This window comes from Chiloscyllium plagiosum, unplaced genomic scaffold (genome assembly GCF_037043375.1).
Source record: "Chiloscyllium plagiosum isolate Xiang-an unplaced genomic scaffold, Cpla_swu_hap1 HiC_scaffold_38, whole genome shotgun sequence".
Classification (NCBI taxonomy): Eukaryota; Metazoa; Chordata; class Chondrichthyes; order Orectolobiformes; family Hemiscylliidae; genus Chiloscyllium; species Chiloscyllium plagiosum.
The window spans coordinates 43,604,722-43,625,045 of NW_028270176.1; the positions used below are offsets into that span (position 1 = coordinate 43,604,722).

Sequence of the window (20,324 nt, forward strand, 5' to 3'; positions counted from 1 at the left end):
GGGGAACAGCGTTGCACGGTGTTGGGGGACGGCGATGCATGGGGTTGGGGGGGAGCAGTGTTGCATGGTTTTGGGGGGACGGTTTTGCACAGTGATGGGGGAATGTGGATGGGGGAATGGCGATGCACAGGGTTGGAGTGGCGGGGTTGCACTAGTTAGGGGGACGGGATTGGAGGGGAAGGGGGGTTGTGGGGGGAATGGCATTGCACAGGGTTGGGGGGACGGCAAGCACTTGGTTAGGGGAACGGCGTTGCACAGGGTTGGGGGAACGGTGTTGCACGGGGTTGGGGGGAAACGGCGTTGCACGGGGTTGGGGAAACGGCGTTGCACAGGGTTGGGGGGAAAGGGGTTGCACAGGGTTGGGGGGAAAGGGGTTGCACAGGGTTGGGGGGATGTGGTTGGGGGGAATGGTGATGCATGGAGTTGGGGGGTCAGAGTTGGGTGGAACTGCATTGGGGTGTACGGCGTTGCACGGGGTTGGGGGAACGGTGTTGTTGGAACAGCATTGGGGGGATGGGGTTGCACGGGGTTGGGGGGCAAAAGGGGTTGCACGGGGTTGGGGGGACGGTGCTGCACGTGGTTGGGAGGACGGCGTTGCACGGGGTTGGTGGGAATGGCGTTGCGCGGGGTTGGGGGGAACGGCGTTGCACGGAGTTGGGGGAACGGCATTGCACGGGGTTGGGGAAATGGCATGGGACGGGTTTGGGGGAAAGGGGTTGCACGGGGTTGGGGGGATGGCGTTGCACGGGGTTGGGGGGCGAAAGGGGTTGCACGGGGTTGGGGGGACGGTGCTGCACCTGGTTGGGAGGACGGCATTGCACGGGGTTGGGGGGATGGCGTTGCATGGGGTTGGGGGGACGGCATTGCACGGGGTTGGGGGGAACGGCGTTGGGGTGGCGGGGTTGCACAGAGTTGGGGGAACGGCATTGCACAGGGTTGGGGGAACGGCATTGCACAGGGTTGGGGGAACGGTAGTGCACAGGGTTGGGGGAACGGTAGTGCACAGGGTTGGGGGGACGGCGTTGCACAGGGTTGGGGGGAAGTGGTTGGGGGGAATGGTGATGCACGGGGTTGGGGGTTCGGAGTTGAGGGAATGGCATTGGGGCGGTACTGCGTTGCACGGGGTTGGGGGGAACAGCATTGGGAGAACGGCGTTGCACGGGGTTGGGGGGACGGGTTTGGGGGAAGTAACGTTGCACGGGGTTGGGGAGGATTGGCGTTGCACAGGATTGAGGGGAACGCGATTGCACGGGATTGGGGGGAACGGTGTTGCACGGGGTTGAGGGGGAATGGTGTTGCATGGGATTGGGGGGAACAGCGTTGCACGGTATTGGGGGAATGGGAATGGGGAACAGCATGGGACGGGTTTGGGGAGGAATGGCATTGCACGGGGTGGGGGGAAAAGCATCGCACTGGGTGGGGGGGACGGCGTTGCACGGGGTTGGGGGGCAGGGTTTGGGGAACGGGGTTGGGGGGAATGGCGTTGCAAGGGGTTGGGGACAGGGTTGAGGAGCAGCGTTGCACGGGGTTGGCGGGACGGGGTTGGGGGGAACGGGGTTGCACGAGGTGGGGGGACAGGTTTGGGGGAACTGCGTTGCGCGGGGTTGGGGGGACGGGGTTGGGGGGAACGGGGTTGCACGAGGTGGGGGGACAGGTTTGGGGGAACTGCGTTGCGCGGGGTTGGGGGGACGGGGTGTGGGGGAACGGCATTGTACGGGGTTGGGTGAACAGCGATGCACGGGGTTGGGGGAACGGCATTGGCGGTACGGCGTTGCACGGTGTTGGGGGGAATGGCGTTGCACGGGATTGGGGGAACGCCATTGCACGGGGTTGGGGGGAACGGTGTTGCACGGGGTAGGGGGGATGGGGATGGGGAACGGCATTGCACGGGGTTGGGGGACGGGGTTGGGGGGAATGGCATTGCACTTGGTGGGGGGAAAAGCATTGCACGGGGTTGGAGGGGAATGGCATTGCACTGGGTGGGGGGAAAAGTGTTGCACGTGGTGGGGGGAACGGCGTTGCAAGGGGTTGGGGGACAGGGTTGGGGGACAGGGTTGGGGGGAGCAGCGTTGCATGGTGTTGGCGGGACGGGGTTGGGGGGAATGGAGTTGCACGGGGTGGGGGGACAGAGTTGGGGGAACGTAATTGCACGGAGTGGGGGGGGAACAGCGATGCACGGGGTTGAGGGGGAACGGTATTTCACAGGGTTGGGGGGCGAAAGGGGTTGCACGGGGTTGGGGGGACGTGCTGCACGTGGTTGGGAGGACGGCGTTGCACGGGGTTGGGGGAATGGTGTTGCACGGGGTTGGGGGAATGGCGTTGCACGGGGTTGGGGGGAACGGCGTTGCACGGGGTTGGGGGGAACGGCGTTGCACGGGGTTGGGGGGAACGGCGTTGCACGGGGTTGGGGGGAACGGCGTTGCACGGGGTTGGGGGGAACGGCGTTGCACAGGATTGGGGGGAACGGCGTTGCATGGGGTTGGGGGGAACGGCATTGCACAGCGTTTGGGGGGATGGGGATAGGGACAGCGTGGGATGGGTTTGGGGGGAAACGGGGTTGCACGGGCTGGGGTGAAAGGCATTGCACAGGATTGGGGGGAACGGTGTTACACAGGATTGGGGGGATGGGGATGGGGATGGGGGGACAGCGTGGGACGAGTTTGGAGGGAAACGTGGTTGCACAGGGTTGGGGGGAAGTGGTTGGGGAAATGGTGATGCACGGGGTTGGGGGTTCTGAGTTGGGGGGAATGGCATTGGGGGGTACAGCGTTGCACGGGGTTGGGGGGAATAGCGTTGGGAGAACGGCATTGCACGGGGTTGGGGGGACGGGTTTGGGGGAAATGGCATTGCATGGGGTTGGGGGAACAGCAGTGGGGTGTATGGCGTTGCACGGGGTTGGGGAGGAACGGCGTTGCAAGGGGTTGGGGGGAACGTTGTTCCACGGGGTCGGGGGGCGGGGTTGGGGGGAACAGCGTTGCACAGTGTTGGGGGGATGGGAATGGGGGAAAGGCATGGGACGGGTTTGGGGGGAAATGGCATTGCACGGGGTGGGCGGAAAAGCATTGCACGGGGTTGGGGGAACGGGGTTGGGGCAATGGCGTTGCACGGTGTTGGGGTGATGGGAATGGGGGAACGGCATGGGACGGGATTGGGGGGGACGGAGTTGCACGGGGTTGGGGGGGCAGGGTTTGGGGAACGGGGTTGGGGGGAATGGCGTTGCTAGGGGTTGGGGACAGGGTTGGGGAGCAGCGTTGCACGGGGTTGGCGGGACGGGGTTGGGGGGAACGGGGTTGCACGAGGTGGGGGGACAGGTTTGGGGGAACTGCGTTGCACGGGGTTGGGGGAGCAGTGTTGCACGGGGTTGGGGGGACGGGGTGTGGGGGGAACAGCATTGTACGGGGTTGGGGGGAACGGTGTTGCATGGGGTAGGGGGATGGGGGTGGGGGAATGACGTAGCACAGTGTTGGGGGATGGGGATGGGGAACGGCATTGCACGGGGTTGGGGGACGGGGTTGGGGGGAATAGCATTGCACTGGGTGGGGGGAAAAGCGTTGCATGTAGTGGGGGAAAGGCGTTGCAAGGGGTTGGGGACAGGGTTGGGGGACAGAGTTGGGGGGAGCAGCATTGCACGGTGTTGGCGTGACGGGGTTGGGGGGAACGGGGTTGCACGGGGTGGGGGAACAGGGTTGGGGGAACGGCGTTGCACTGGGTTGGAGGGGAACGGTGTTTCACGGGGTTGGGGACGGGTTTGGGGGGAACGTAATTGCACGGAGCGGGGGGAACAGCGATGTACGGGGTTGGGAAAACAGCATTGCGGGGTACGGCGTTGGGGGGAACGCCATTGCACGGGGTTGAGGGGGAACGGTGTTGCACAGGGTTGGGGGGACAGGGTTTGGGGATCGGCGTTGCAGGAAAACAGCGTTTCACGGGGTTGAGGGAACGGCGTTGCATGGGGTTGGGGGAACGGGGTTGTGGGGGGGAATGGCATTGCACAGGGTTGGGGGGACAGCGTTGCACAGGCTTGGGGGAACGGCGTTGCACGGGGTTGCGTGGACGGTGTTGTATGGGGTTGCGGGGATGTGGTTGGAGGGAATAGCGATGCATGGCGTTGGGGGTCGGAGTTGGGGGAACGGCATTGTGGGGGTACGACGTTGCACGGGGTTGGGGGAACGGCGTTGGGGGAACGGTGTTGCATGGGGTTGGGGGGAAGGGGTTGGGTCGAATGGCATTGGGGGGGTACGGCGTTGCACAAGGTTGGGGGAACGGTGTTGGGGGAACGGCGTTGCACGGGGTTGGGGGGAAACGGCATTGCACGAGGTTGGGAACAGGGTTGGGGGGGAACGGCGTTGCACGGGATTGGGGGGACAGGGTTGGGAGGGGAATGGCGTTGCACGGGATTGGGGGAACGGCATTGTGGGGGTACGACGTTGCACGGGGTTGGGGGAACGGCGTTGCACGGTGTTGGGGGGAAACGGCGTTGCACGAGGTTGGGTACAGGGTTGGGGGAACGGCGTTGCACGGGGTTGGAGGGAAACGGCACTGCACGGGATTGTGGGGACGGTGTTGCACAGGGTTGGGGGGATGTGCTTGGAGTGAATGGCGATGCATGGGGTTCGGGGGTCGGGGTTGGGAGTAACGGCATTGTGGGGGTACGACGTTGCACGGGGCTAGAGGGAACGGCGTTGGCGGAACGGTATGGCACGGGGTTGGGGGAAGGGGTTTGTTGGAACGGCATTGGGGGGTACAAGGTTGGGGGGACGGGGTTAGGGGGAACGGCGTTGCACAGGGTTGGGAGCATAAAGGTGTTGCACGGGGTTGGGGGCAATGTCGTTGCACGGGGTTGGGGGGACGGGGTTGAGGGGGAACAGGGTTGCACAGTGTTGGGGGGACGGGGTTGGGGGAACGGAGTTGCTCAGTGTTGGGGGGACGGGGTTGGGTGGGGATGGGGTTGGGGCAACGTGTTTGGGCGTGGACGGCGTTGCACAGGGTTGGGACGGCGTTGCACGGGGTTGGGGGAATGGGGTTGAGGGGTCATTGCATGGGGTTGGACGGGGACGGGGTTGGACGGAACGGGGTTGTGGGGAATGGGGTTGCTCAGTGTTGGGGATGGGGTTGGGGGAATGGCGTTGCACGGGGTTTGGGGAACAGCATTGCATGGGGTTGGGGGAACGGTGTTGAGGGAACGGGTTTGGGCGGGGATGGCGTTGCACGGTGTTGGGCGTGTACGGGGATGGGGGAACGGGGTTGGGGGAACGGGGTTGTGGGGGGATGGCGTTGCACGGTGTTGGGGGGAACTGAGTTGCACAAGGTTGGGGGGACGGGGTTGGGCGGGGATGGGGTTGCACGGGGTTGGGCAGGGACGTCGTTGCACGGGGTTGGGGGTATGGCGTTGGGAGGGCGGCGTTGGGGGGGACGGTGTCAGACGTGGTTGATGGGAGCAGCGTTGGATGCGGTTGGGGGTGGGTGGGGGGACAGGAGCCCCCTGTAAATTGAGGTACATCCCACCCAGCCCCTCGGAGTCCCCTGTACACACTGACACATTCCCCCTCCTCACCCCCCCACCTCGGAGCCCCCTGGAAACACTGACACATTCCCCCTACCCAACCCCCTCGGAGCCCCCTGGAAACACTGACACAATCCCCATGCCCACCCCTCTAAAACCCCCCTGGAAACACTGACACATTCCTCTGGTGTATTAATCCGTTCCTGAAAGTTTGTATAAACATCCCCACAATCACGCTAAATCAGCTTCTCTCAAGCTCCCACTCACAATGAAAGCAATAGCTCCCTCTACAAATGGGTGAAATGAACAATCCAAATGATACCCTTCCATTTCCTACACCAAAGCAGTGACTACTCTTCAAGCTGACAATCTGGGCCTCCAATGAATCTCTCTGTTCTAGGAATTCACTGAGCAAATATTAAAGAAATATCCATTATGAACCTGACAGACCACTTTTCAGGGATTCCCAGAATGTGTATATTGGGTATCTCCAGAATTGTCCCAACTGCTGGAAGTGTTTCTCCATCTAGATCCTCTGATTCAGAGTTCGGAAGCCGGGATGTGTGGAAGGACAGGACTGTGAGAGCTACTGTACACCACATCTGACTGCGTCAGTCACAAAAATAAATCTTGAATCTTGTCATGGTCAGTGAGGATCAGTAATGGACGTCTGATTCCCTGTCTGGGAGAAAACCTTGCTATTTTGCAGGATCAACATTTTAAATTGAATATTCCCACGTATCAGAACTGCCTCCAGAGTCAGCGATGAACAATGGACCCTAATTTACACCCAGACATCAATGAGACCCAGAAAGAGTCCTTGCTGTTTCAATAGCGCAATCACAGTGCCACAGCCAAGCAAATGATGGGATTGTTTCTCCCAAAAAAAACTTTAGCAACACAGACAGAACGATACCATTTAGCCCCAGGAGCCTGAGTGCAGCTTAATAACATTCTTTGTTCTGATTAAAAGTTTGTAGGCAGCACAGGTGGCACAGTGGTTAGAACTGCTGCCTCACAGCGCCAGAGACCCGGGTTCATTTCCTGCCTTAGGCAACTGACTGGGTGGAGTTCGCACATTCTCCCTGTGTCTGCATGGGTTTCCTCTGGGTGCTTGGGTTTCTTTCCACAGACACAAAGATGTGCAGGTTAGCTGAATTGGCCATGATGAATTGGCCATGCTGAATTGGCCGTAGTGTTAGGTGTAGGAGAATGGGTCTGGGTGGGTTGCGCTTCGACGGGTCGGTGTGGACTTGTTGGGCCGAAGGGCCTGTTTCCACACTGTAAGTAATCTAATCTAATCAAATGCAAAACATTAACTCTGCTTCTCTCTCTCTACATGAGCTGCCGGTCTGTTTCAAATTTCCAGCAGCCACAGCATGTGTGTTCATTTTAGTAACATCATCGTGAACTTATCAGAACTCACCCAATTTCTGCAACATCTTTTGATCCACTTAGTATTGCAAACATTGCAAATTATTCTCTGGAATTAGTCAGTGATTCCATTCTTGAGGTGGAAATGATCACAGATTCCCAGGTGTTTGAGTGAAGTCATTTCTCCTTATCTCAGTCACTCAGGCTGCTCTCCAGTCCTGAGACTGTGACCCATCGTAGATTCCTATCAGCAGAGACAGCTGCCAACATCAATCTTGCCAATATCTTTGGTCATAATATCCAATTCAATGAAAACACCTCTTATCACATGCAGTACAGGATATCTGAATCTCACCCACTTATTCAACAATCTCCAGAACCAGGAATAAGTTGGTGCCCCTCTGTTACAAACATTCTGATGGCAACGTGTGCTTCATTCAGTGAGGAAAACAAATTTGCACCCATCTGGGTCTATCTGTCTGACTGAGGTTCCAATAAGTGCATTGATGGAAATCACATTGGAAAACCAAATCCCTTTCCAGGTGTTTAAATCACTTCATGCAGAATTTACACAGGAAATCTGCATTATTGGGAGCATAATCTTATTAGTGACAGTCTGTTGCACACAGCGACATGATCCTCTCACAAACACACGCTATTGTTTTATGTTGAAATTGAAATATTAAGCCAAAAAGGTTATGTAAACAATCTACTGCTTGTCACTTTAATAAACGAACTTTCTGATAAGGTAATGCTCAAAGTGTTATAAAGTTGAAGGTGTGTACTCTATCTTTAAGAGGAAGAGAACACTCTTCTGAACTGTGTAATGTATATGACTAGCCAGCAAGCCAAAGTGTACTGGGAAAAGAAACAAATGTAACATTTGGCTGTGAAATATAGACCTATGTTGGTTGCTGTTTTGACAAAATTCAAATTTAACCTAACAGTTTAAATTATATCCCAAGATTCTAAAACCCAATTGAGTTTGAATTTATTGTTTTGCCAGCATCAAGCCAATGAGATGCTCTGATGGGGGCGTATAAAATGTGGACATTTTAAAAATTGGTCAGAGAGTAACTGCTGTCTGGGAGAGTTAACATCTTGCTCACCAATAAATTAGGAAAGTCTCTCAATCAAAGGGTACCTTTTCATATGAAACATACTCGGAGTAAAAGAAGACAACGACGACCCAGGGAGATCCTCAGCCAGAGGCAGAAAGACACAAAATTCACGAGTCACTGTGTGGGTTCGATATTAAATTGATGTAATTTTAGTAAGTGTCTTACTGAAATAACGTATAGTTATCGAGCTGGAGGCAGATAATATGCAGTGAAGAGAAAGGGAGAGCTTAGATTTATGAATAGTTGTTTAATATTCAGTTTGAGTTAAAAATAGATTAATGCTATTTTCTTTAAATAGTGGAATGTGTGAGTTTTCTGTCACTAAGACTTTAACAGAGTATGTGGGGAGGTGAACTTTTCTGGGTGTTTGGTTTAACTAACAGAGGGGGTCACCGTCATGTTGTAACAAAAGAAACACGACAAAGAACAGTACAGCACAGGAGCGGGCCCTTCAGTCCAGAATGTTGTGCTGAATGTGACACCAAATTAAACTCATCCTTTCTTCCTATCTTTGTTCCATATCCTTGCATATTCACATGCTCACCCAAAAACCCCTTAAACAACCCTCTCATTTCTGCCTCCTCCACCATCCCTGGCAACATGTTCCAGATTCCGACCACTCTCTGTGGAAAACATATTACCCCTCACATCTCCTTTGAGCTCTCCCCCTCTCACCTTAAATGCACATTCTCTAGTAAAGATATTTCAACTCTGGGTAAAACATTTTGACCAGCAACCTTGTGCATCTCATGGCGCTGCGCTGACTGTCCCTAATTAGGTCATTCTTTACTAAATGCACATAAATCCTATCTGTAAAAATTCTGTCCAAAGCTTCCCAACCACTGAGGCGAGACTCACCAGGCTATAACTTCCTGGATTGTCCCTATTTCCCTTCTTGAAGAGAGGAACACCATAAGCTACTCACCAGTCCTCTGCGACCTTTCCGGTGGCAAGTGAGGACTCAAAAATCATGTTCAAGACCCCAAACATCTCCTGTCTTGCCTTTCTCAATAACCTGGGGTAGCTACTGTCGGATCCTCGGGATTAATCCACTTTAATGCTGTTCAAGAAATCTAATGCTTCTTTCTCGACCTCAAAAATACCCGAGCACATTAGCATACTCCACACAAATCTCATTATCCCCAATATTCTTTTCCTGGGTGAATGCCGATGCAAAGTAATTATTTAGGATCTCGTCCACTTCCACTGACTTCAAGCACAAGTTCCTTCCTTTAGTCTTGACTGGCCCGACATCTTTCCAAGTTATGTGGAAGCTGTGGAAAGAGTGCAGAGTAGATTTACTAGGATATTGCCTGGTATGAAAGGAAGGTCTTACAAGGAAAGACTGAGGGAATGGAGGCTGTTTTAGTTGGAAAGAAGGTGGTCAAGAGGTGACTTAATTGCCTGCAACAGTAGTAGAATTGCCGACGCAAATGGCATTTAAATGGGCATTGGACATACATATGGGTAATATTGGAAGGTTGTAGGTTAGATAGGCATCAGATTATTTTCAAAGGTCGGTGCAACATTGAGGGCCAAAAGGCCTGTACTGAGCTGTAACGATCCATGTTCACATCCTCTTGTGGCTAATTATCTCCAGAACGATTTGGGATGCTCTTTAACCTTCCTTGCGAAGGGCATGCCCCTCCTTGCTCTGCTCATTCCCTGTTCAGGTTCCTTCCAGCTTTTGTTTTTTTTACGTTCCTCACATGCCATGCCCGATTCTAGCTTCCCAAACCTTGCATAGGCTTGTTTTTTCCCCTTTTGACTAAATTCCCAGCCTCCCTTGTTATCCAAGGGGCCTTACATTACCAGCCTTATCCCTCCTCCTTACTGGAACATGCTGGTCGTGAACTCCAATCAGCAAGCCTTTAACTAACTCCCACGTGCCCAATATGGCATTGTCTGATGACAGCTCCTCCCAATTAACACTCCCCAGATCCTGCCTAATACTGACATCATTTGCTATCCCACAATTTAGAAACATCCCATTTATTCGTAGCTGCCTTAAAAAAAACTTAAGTTGTGATCACTGTTTCCAAAATGGTCTCCCACTGAAAGGTCAGTCACCTGGCCAGGCTCATTCACCAATATAAGGTCCACTATGGCCCCTACCCCTCCTTTACACAACTATTTCAAGAAACCCTCTTGGATACACTTAATAAACTCTGCACCGTCTCAGCCTCTTGTTCTAAAGTAGTGCCAGCAAATGGTGGGGAAGTTAAAGACACTTTGAGAATTCTGTTGTTATTGCCTCTGCCGAGATATTCTGCCAAGATATTTGTACCTCGAGGTATCGTTGGCAGCTTGAGGGTCCTATAGTATAATCCCATTAACTGCTTTCCTTCTTATCCACATTGCCTCAGTGGGCGAGCCCCTCCAATATGTCCTGAGTGCAGACATAACATTCACCCGATTGGTAATGCAACTCCTCCACCTCTTTTACCCTCCTCTCCATCTCATCTGAAACAATGAAACCCTGGAATATTGAGCAGCCAGTCCTATCCTTCTCCGAACCAAATCTCTGGAATGGCCACAATATCGGATCTGTGCTCATCTACCTTAACTATGTTGTGCCTTGTGTTGAAATTAACACAATCAGCCCATTCGTACAATGGTGTTCATTTCTCTGTATTTCCTTTCTGATTGACTCGTATACATCTTCCGACCTTCCTTACCCCCCACGTGCTGCCCTGCTGCTGTGATTCCCAGGACCTTGCCATTCTAGGTTAAACCCTTCCCTTGTAGCAGGAACAAGCCTCCCAGTGAGGATATCAGTTCCCCTCTAGTTCAGGTCCCAATTATTCAAGATCCTGAAACTCTTCCCCCTATACCAGCTCTTCAGCCATGCATTCATCTCTGCTATCTTTCAATTCCTTGTCTCACAAGCACATGGGACTGGTGGTAACGCAATGATTACTAGCCTCAAGGTTCTGCTTTTCAGTCGTTCCCTACTTCCTGTGCTTACTCCTCAGGATCTCATCCCTCTTTCTACTCGTGTCGTTGGTAGCAATGACCTCTGGCCTCCCATTCTCCCAATTCAGAATTTCAAGCAAATGCTCAGAGATGTCCTTGACCAGGCACCAGGGATACAACAGTCTCAGACGCAGCCATAGTAACACCTGTCTATGCCCCCAACTAGTGCTTCTCCTCCCATTTTCGCTCCCTTGGATTTTGCCCGACCTTGGTCTACAGCAGAGTCAATTATAGAGTCATAGAGTCCTACAGCACAGAGAGAGGCCCTAAGGGCCAGACTGATCCCTGGCAACCATAATGTCCATCTATGGTCACCCCATTTCCCTGCCCATGCCCCATCTCCTTCTAATCCTTTCCTATCCATGTATTTGTCCAAATGCCTTTTAAATGTTGTTAATGTACCTGCCTCAGCCACTTCCACTGACAGCTCATTCCGTATGAGAATCAGCATCTGTGTAAAAAAGTTGCTGCTAACGTTCCCTTTTACTCTTTCCCCTCTAACGTTAAACTGATGCCCTCTAGTCCTCAATTCTTCAACCCTGGGAAAAAGACTGAATGCATTCACCCTATCCATGCCTCTCATGATCATATACATTTCTATAAGATCTCCCTTATGTCTCCTGTCCTCTGAAGAAAAATGTCCCAGCTTGTCCAACCTCTTCCGATAACTCAGGCCATTGAGTATTATAGACCTGGCTACCGCTGTGCTACTCCCCTGAGAAGCTATCCCCAACAATACACCAGCTCACTCTCCTTAAACATCCCGCATCCAACCCCATCTTTGTCCCCTGTACGATCCTCAGTTTCCTGCTCTTGCTCCAACCCAACCACGCGGACACCCACCTACCTGATGGAACCTGGATGCTTGGACAGGACAAGATCATGGGTGTTTTTAAACGCAATTAATGGAATTCTGAAATTATATTTGGACTGAATGTAATGTAGAGCAGCGTGAAATGGAGGTGGATGACTTACGTGACTTGCTGTAAGGATACTGACAGTAGAACCTGAGGCGATCGTGAGTATATGGAGGTAGAATGTGGGAGACGAGCTGGGACTGTATTGGAGTAGTCATGGTGAGAGAGAACAAATGCTGGATGGAGGGTTTCAGCAGCTGATGGCCTGACACTGAGGTGAACCGTCGGAAACTGTGCAAGTGGCCACCATCTAATAGGACAGAGAAATTGATCCATCGGCCTGAAACTGACTGACCACGTGGCTGTCAATGAATCTAATACAAGTGAATGGAAACATTGCTCAGAGTCTGTTTCTGTAACATTCAACACAACCAGGAAATGGAAAGTGAATAATGAGCTGAAAACAAGGCCACTGCTCTGTTAGAGTCAAAATCATTCAATGTTCAGTCACTGAATATTCTCACCCGCAGAAAGGAATCTCCCAGAATCACAGCAGAAGGAGAAAACAAACTTGGCAGAGACAGAATGAAGCCACCGCCTGCATCACAACAGCTCAGAACAAAGAGGCTGAATTCTCAATCAACTGACAAGCAATACAGATACTTTCAGAGTTACAGATCGAGTTCAGAATTATTCAGGAAACAGACTTACCAGATACATTGGGAGGTGGTGTGTGCCAGAAATCCATGAAATAGCTTTGTGATGTGCCGTTTTTTCGTTGAGAAATGATTCTTTGTTTTCGCTAAGAAGAGCAGATGCATAGTTCACTGATTATTAGATTTACAGACAAAGGAAACCTGATCAAGGACTCACAGGTCAATTACACTGTTAGTGACAGTCCATCGCACACAACAACAGCCTGTTACACAGAGAACAGAACAGATTCTAGTTTAACAGAGACACTCTCACAATGAACATCTGCTGCTTTAATAAAAATGTTACCTGTTTGAAGAAAAGGAACATATCAACAATACAGCGAGACTTTTAAACTGCCCAATGTAACTGTGGAGTTTTTACCCAATTCAGTGATCACTGTTTCTATGTATTTTGAAGCTATTTTGAGCAGGGTATCTATCGTGGGTCAGTGTGGACTTGCTGGACTAAGGGCCTGTTTCCACACTGGAGGGATACTATTCAATACAATTATCAACCTGTCCCACAGCAGGATGGGTAAGGCCCGAGGAGAGTCTGTACCGGGCAGGGGTTGTGTCCCACAGCTGGATGGATAAGGCTCGAGGGGAGTCTGAACTGGGGAGGGGTTGTGTCCCACAGCTGGATGGGTAAGGCCCGAGGGGATCTGTACCGGGGAGGGGTTGTGTCCCACAGCAGGATGGGAAAGGCCCGAGGGGAGTCTGTACCGGGGAGGGGTTGTGTCCCACAGCAGGATGGGGAAGGCTCGAGGGGAGTCTGTACCGGGGAGGGGTTGTGTCCCACAGCAGGATGGGGAAGGCTCGAGGGGAGTCTGTACCGGGGAGGGGTTGTGTCCCACAGCAGGATGGGTAAGGCCCGAGGGGATCTGTACTGGGGAGGGGTTGTGTCCCACAGCAGGATGGGAAAGGCCCGAGGGGAGTCTGTACCGGGGAGGGGTTGTGTCCCACAGCAGGATGGGGAAGGCTCGAGGGGAGTCTGTACCGGGGAGGGGTTGTGTCCCACAGCAGGATGGGTAAGGCCCGAGGGGATCTGTACTGGGGAGGGGTTGTGTCCCACAGCAGGATGGGAAAGGCCCGAGGGGAGTCTGTACCGGGCAGGGGTTGTGTCCCACAGCAGGATGGGTAAGGCCCGAGGGGAGTCTGAACTGGGGAGGGGTTGTGTCCCACAGCAGGATGGGTAAGGCCCGAGGGGAGTCTGTACCGGGCAGGGGTTGTGTCCCACAGCAGGATGGGAAAGGCCCGAGGGGAGTCTGTACCGGGGAGGGGTTGTGTCCCACAGCAGGATGGGTAAGGCCCGAGGGGAGTCTGAACTGGGGAGGGGTTGTGTCCCACAGCTGGATGGGTAAGGCTCGAGGGGAGTCTGAACTGGGGAGGGGTTGTGTCCCACAGCTGGATGGGGAAGGCTCGAGGGGAGTCTGTACCGGGGAGGGGTTGTGTCCCACAGCTGGATGGGGAAGGCTCGAGGGGAGTCTGTACCGGGCAGGGGTTGTGTCCCACAGCAGGATGGGAAAAGCCCGAGGGGAGTCTGTACCGGGCAGGGGTTGTGTTCCACAGCAGGATGGATAAGGCTCGAGGGGAGTCTGAACTGGGGAGGGGTTGTGTCCCACAGCTGGATGGGAAAAGCCCGAGGGGAGTCTGTACCGGGCAGGGGTTGTGTCCCACAGCAGGATGGGTAAGGCTCGAGGGGAGTCTGAACTGGGGAAGGGTTGTGTCCCACAGCTGGATGGGGAAGGCTCGAGGAGAGTCTGACCTGGGGAGGGGTTGTGTTCCACAGCAGGATGGATAAGGCTCGAGGGGAGTCTGAACTGGGGAGGGCTTGTGTCCCACAGCAGGATGGATAAGGCTCGAGGGGAGTCTGAACTGGGGAGGGGTTGTGTCCCACAGCAGGATGGTTAAGGCCAGTCAAGAGTCTATACTGGGGAGCGGTTGTGTCCCACGGCAGGAAGGGTGAGGCCCGAGGGTACTCTGTACCAGGGAAGGTATGCGACCCAAAGCAGGACAGGTAAGGCTCAAGGGTAGACTGTACTGGGGAGGGGTTGTGTCCCACAGCCAGACGGTTAAGGCCCGAGGAGAGTCTGCACCAGGGAGAGGTTGTGTCTCACAGCAGGATGGGTAAGGCTCGAGGGGAGTCTGTTCCTCAGAGGGGTTGTATCCCACAGCAAGACGGTTAAGGCCAGAGAGTAATCTGTACTGGGGAGGGTATGCGTCCCAAATTAGGATGGGTAAGCCTCAAGGGTAGACTGTACCAGGGAGGAGTTCGGTCCCACAGCAAGATGCGTAAGGCCTGTGGACAGTCTGTACTGGGGATGGAATGTGTTGCACAGCAGGATGGGTAAGGCCAGAGGGAAAACTGTACCCAAGTGGGGTTGTGTCCAACAGCAGGGTGGGCAAGGCTCAAGATTAGACTTTCCCAGGGAGGAGTTCAGTCCCACAGCAGGATGGGTAAAGCCTAAGGGGAGTCTGTACCAGGGAGGTGTTGTGTCCCACAGCAGAATGGGTAAGGCCCGAAGGGAGTCTGTACCGCGGAGGGGTTCAGTCCCACAGCAGAATGGGTAAGGCCCGAGGGCCATCTGTACCGGTGAGGGATTGTGTCCCACAGCAGGATGGGTAATTAGATTAGATTACATTACAGTGTGGAAACAGGCCCTTCGGCCCAACAAGTCCACACCGACCCGCCGAAGCGCAACCCACCCATACCCCTACATTTACCCCTTACCTAACACTACGGGCAATTTAGCATGGCCAATTCACCTGACCTGCACATCTTTGGACTGTGGGAGGAAACCGGAGCACTCGCAGGAAACCCACACAGACACGGGGAGAACGTGCAAACTCCACACCGTCAGTCGCCTGAGGCGGGAATTGAACCCGGGTCTCTGTCGCTGTGAGGCAGCTGTGCTAACCACTGTGCCACCATGCCACCCACAAATGTCCGAGGGAAGTCTGTACCGGGGAGGGTTTGTGTCCCACAGCAGAATGGGTAAGGCCTGAGGAGTGACCGAGAGCAAAGATTTACTTAGGGAGCTGAGGGGCAACATTTTCCACAGAGGACGGTTCATATACAGAATGGACTGCCAGTGGCACATGGGAGAAACAAGAACAATTACAACATGGAAAAGACATTTGGGCAGGAACATGGAGGGGAGAAAGTTTGAAGGGCCATGGGCCAAACGCAGGGAAATGCAACTCATTCAGTTCAGGAAACCTGGCCAGCATTGGTGACTTCGGACAGAGAGTCATGCAGCACAGAAACAGACCCTAAGTCTTGCGTTATTGGGGGAGTGGACTCTCGTGACAAGGCATGTTGTCGAGACTGAAGTAAGTTACAGAGATATGGATGGTCGTCTGGACTGGAGCAGGTTCAAACGTATGAAGTGATTGGTGAGAGGGGAGGAAAGTACAGAGATAGGAACTGTTTTTAGCATTAGAATGACTGATCCACATGACAAGCCATAGATACAGTGTGGGAGAGGGAACACAGAATGGAACATTCCCAGACAGCATTCCCACCCTCTCGTGGAAGGCCTGCTTTCCCCTCTTTTGTACTGATGCTCACTAAGAGAGCACAGGCTTGGATTGATAACTGTGACACTCCCGATGTTGTCTTAGTACAACAAAACTTGCAGTAAAGGCGGTGACCGAACCTGGGATGTGTCTGTATTGTGCTCCCCTTCCAGCACTATAGCTATGTCATGTCCTGTTAACTGATGTTTGGAGCCCTCTCATTGCTCTCTGCACTGTGAGTGATCTTACCTCACTGCAGGATTTATTGAAGGCTCCAGATCTCCCTGCCCTGTGTCTCTCTGGCTGACAAACCATCTTCAATGAGGGATGGATTAGACACCCAGCAGCTGGGAAGTCTTTTAGGTCAGGACCTTCCTGAGTACCTACAGACAGATAAACAGAATTGGAAATTAGAATGATGCAGTGATGGCTACACATGTCAAATGGCACTGAGTCCGACAGAAATCTGGAACACCCCAGTCTCCATCGTTTATCTGGAGTGGAGAATTCTGTTTGCTCAGGATCTGGAGTAGCTGCAAGAGCGAGGGACACTGACAGAGGCAACAATTCGACCCACACAGTGAGGGATACCACATGGAGAGTTACTAAGTAATATCACCAGAGTGCAAGATCAAACAATTGTGCAGGAAGAAAGGGTTTTGATTCTTGTTGCACTGGGATGCGCAACTTGTGAGCAGGCGAAGTGATGGCCTATTGGCATTATTGTGGAACAATTTATCCAGAAACTCAGCAAGTGTGCTCTGGACACAGGTTCAAATCCCACCATTGCAAATGATTGAATGTGAATGAAATGCTTCAAAAAAGATGTAACTAAAAACCTGTGAGTATTAAACAATTGCTGATGTTAAGAAAAATCCACCGGGTGCATTCATGTCTTTAGTGAAGTAATCTAAGGTGGGTCTTTCCTCCAATTGTCCTCGACCCCAATAGCCCCGCCCACCTGCACATTGACCTTCTCAAGATGGCGGCTCTGAGGCCCGCACTCCCTCTTCCCTCAAACAAATGGCGGCCGTCACCCTGGGCCGCTTTCCCGACAGAGACCACCATCTCCTTATCAGGGCCTGGAGAGTCTTTTTCGGGTTTTTTCACCTATATCTGCGTCTTGTGAATTCTCTCCGCTCCTTTCTCCCAGTGAGTCTCCCACACGCCACTCTCTGAAGCCGAGCGTAGCCACACCCGGAGAAAGCTGCTCCAAGTCTCGCCGTGTCCTGGTTAATGTGACACTGCGCATGCCCTTCATAGAAACCAAACTGCGCGTGCGTCGGAGGTTATCAGTGAGTTTATAGAGAATATTCATAACTGCATAGAATCACGGGAGAAATATGAGACATTAGCAATTGCTCTGTCGAGTTACAGTCATTGAGATGGTTCATATCCAAATAGATTTTTCCATCCAACTTAATCATACCGGCCAGGTATGTAAATTTCCAATCATTCTGGGAATTTGAAAATAAGTTTGTTACTCGAGTTGTGTAAATCGATTGGAAATATGTACATTGTCAGATTTACATCTTAACTATGTTGTCAGATTTACATCTTAACGATTTCTTTAAAACCTCACATTGTTTTATGAGAGGGGATAATACTCCACTATGTCGTGAGAATGATCAATCCTGCAAAACAGTTTACTTTCTGACCAATGCTGAAGCGTTCACTCCCGAGAATGTATTGGTCCCGCTCCTCACTCACTCTGTTTGGAGGACCGGACACTGCTCTGTCCTCCAGTTCCGCCCCTTCCTCCCAATTGCAGTGTTGATTGTGGCGCGACTCAGCAGCTAAGCAACAGAAACATTAAGGGACAAGGGAATAAGTGAGAATCTGGATAAAGTAGACTGGAAACAAAAATTTTATGGTGGGAAGTTGATGAGCAGTGGAAGAGTTTCAAAGACATTTTACAAAGGTCTATTCCAGTGAAATGGAAGGACTGTATGAAAAGGCATACTCAGCAATGGGTATCTGAGGAAAGTGATCAAATTAGACCATAAGACCATAAGACATAGGAGTGGAAGTAAGGCCATTCGGCCCATCAAGTCAACTCCGCCATTTAATTATGGCTGATGGGCATTTCAACTTCACTTACCCACATTCTCCCCGTAGCTCTTAATTCCTTGTGACATCAAGAATTTATCAATCTCTGCCTTGAAGACATTTAGCGTCCCAGCCTCCACTGCACTCCATGGCAATGAATTCCACCGGCCCCACGCTCTGGCTGAAGAAATGTTTCCGCATTTCTGTTCTGAATTTATCCCCTCTAATTCTAAGGCAGTGCCCACCGGTCCTAGTCTCCTCACCTAACGGAAACAATTTCCAAGTGTCCACCCTTTCCAAGCCATGTATTATCTTGTAAGTTTCTATTAGATCTCCCTTAATCTTCTAAACTCCAATGAATACAATCCCAGGATCCTCAGCTATTCCTCATATGTTAGACCTACCATTCCAGGGATCATTCATGTGAATCTCCGCTGGACACGCTCTCGTGCCAGTATGCCCTTCCTGAGGTGTGGGGATCAAAACTGGACACAGTACTCCAAATGGGTCCTAACCAGAGCTTTTTAAAGTCCCAGTAGCACATCGCTGTTTTTATATTCCAACCCTCTTGAGATAAATGACAACATCGCATTCGCTTTCTTAATCACGGATTCAACCTGCATGTTTACCTTGAGAGAATCCTCGACTAGCACTCCCAGATCCCTTTGTACTTTGGCTTTATGAATTTTCTCACCGTTTAGAAAGTAGTCCATGTTTGTATTCATTTTTCCAAAGTGCAAGACCTCGCATTTGCTCACGTTGAATTCCATCAGCCATTTCCTGGACCACTCTCCCAAACAGTCTAGATCCTTCTGCAGCCTCCCCACTTCCTTAGTACTACTTGCCTGTCCACCTAACTTCGTATCATCAGCAAACTTCGTTGGAATGCCCCCATCCCTTCATCCAGATCATTAATATATCATGTGACCATGCAGGTAACCATGCCTGGGATCCAATCAACAACAAGTCCAGCAGTAACTTTAGTGCAATTGCCGAATGGGCAGACTGTTCAAGTCCAAGTCGTTATCCAAGCAGCTCAGTCCTCAGTCACGCAGTCCCCTCAAGTTCAGACTGCTCAGATTTCTACTATACTTTAAAATGAAGACTCCCAGGAATCTGTGGATAGCACGACTGACTCTCAGAAACGTAGAGAAATTCTATCGAGACGGCCTTCATACAGGAAAATCCTGAATGAACTTTCTTCTGATCCCCCCAGTGTGCCAAGAAATCGATGAGGAGAAATCAGAAGAAGAGACTGTCTCAACCATTACTACAACGATGATGCAGACACCCATCTATCAGATTAGCAGTGGACAATACATTGCTATGACACAGGGGGAAGCAATTCAGCTGGCCAACAATGGTACAGATTAAATGCAAGGACTCCACACATGAACAATGACCAATACAGCGACAGCCAAGGTTGGAGCAGCCATTATACAGTATGCACAGAGCCCTGATGGACCGCAAATCTTTGTGCCAGGCAGCCAAATGCTTGTTCAAGGTGCTGCTGGAGATGTCCAAACCTATCAGATCTGTAGAACTCCTAACTCCACTGCTGACCAGGGAATGGTTATGGCATCTTCACCAGTCCTGCAAAGCCAGCCCCAGAATGCTGAAGAAACCACTCGTAAACGTGAGGTCCGCCTCATGAGAAACAGGGAAGCAGCTCGAGAGTACCATCGCAAGAAGACATAGTATGTGAAATGCTTGGAGAATTGGGTTGCTGTTCTGGAAAATCAAGTTGAAAGAGAAGTCGGACAAAGTGGCCAAAAACAGCATGAAAGTAGAACTGGGAAAATGTTAAAGGTCAACCGAAAGCCACAGGAGCTATTTCGAAAAGTAATATAGAACATGAGAAAAATAAACTAGCACAGATTACAAAGACAGAAAGGAAAAGTTTATATAAATATATATAACGAGAAAAGAATGGCTAAAGTAAATGTTGGTCCTTTGGAAAATGAGAAGAAGCATTTAGTTATGGGATATCACAGTGGAGGATACTAATATCTTTCCAGTAACTAGCAAAGAGACAAAGGTAGGTGAGGATTTGGAAACTATCATTATTACAGAACAGCTAGCTTTAGACTGTTTTGAGGTAATTGAGCTAACGATAGAATAGTCTCCTCACCTTGATGGAATGCATTCCAGGGTACTAAAAGAGATGCTAGGAAAAATAGCAAATTCACTGGCAGTAATTTTCCAAAATTCACTGGAGCCTGTGGCAGTC

The 20,324-nt window shown here is 51.8% G+C and overlaps 1 long non-coding RNA gene and 1 pseudogene across 1 annotated transcript; one reads left to right on the forward strand and one right to left on the reverse strand.

The window, feature by feature from the left end:
- Positions 1 to 8,257: 8,257 nt before the first annotated feature.
- LOC148139450 (uncharacterized) lies at positions 8,258 to 17,245 on the reverse strand. Its single transcript, XR_015753611.1, has 4 exons — positions 17,156 to 17,245; positions 16,295 to 16,428; positions 12,543 to 12,633; positions 8,258 to 9,272 (listed from the first exon to the last, which is right to left on the reverse strand). It is a non-coding gene; the product is annotated as an uncharacterized LOC148139450 (long non-coding RNA).
- Positions 17,246 to 19,035: 1,790 nt separating this feature from the next.
- On the forward strand, positions 19,036 to 19,945 carry LOC148139451 (cyclic AMP-responsive element-binding protein 1 pseudogene; annotated as a pseudogene).
- Positions 19,946 to 20,324: the final 379 nt, after the last annotated feature.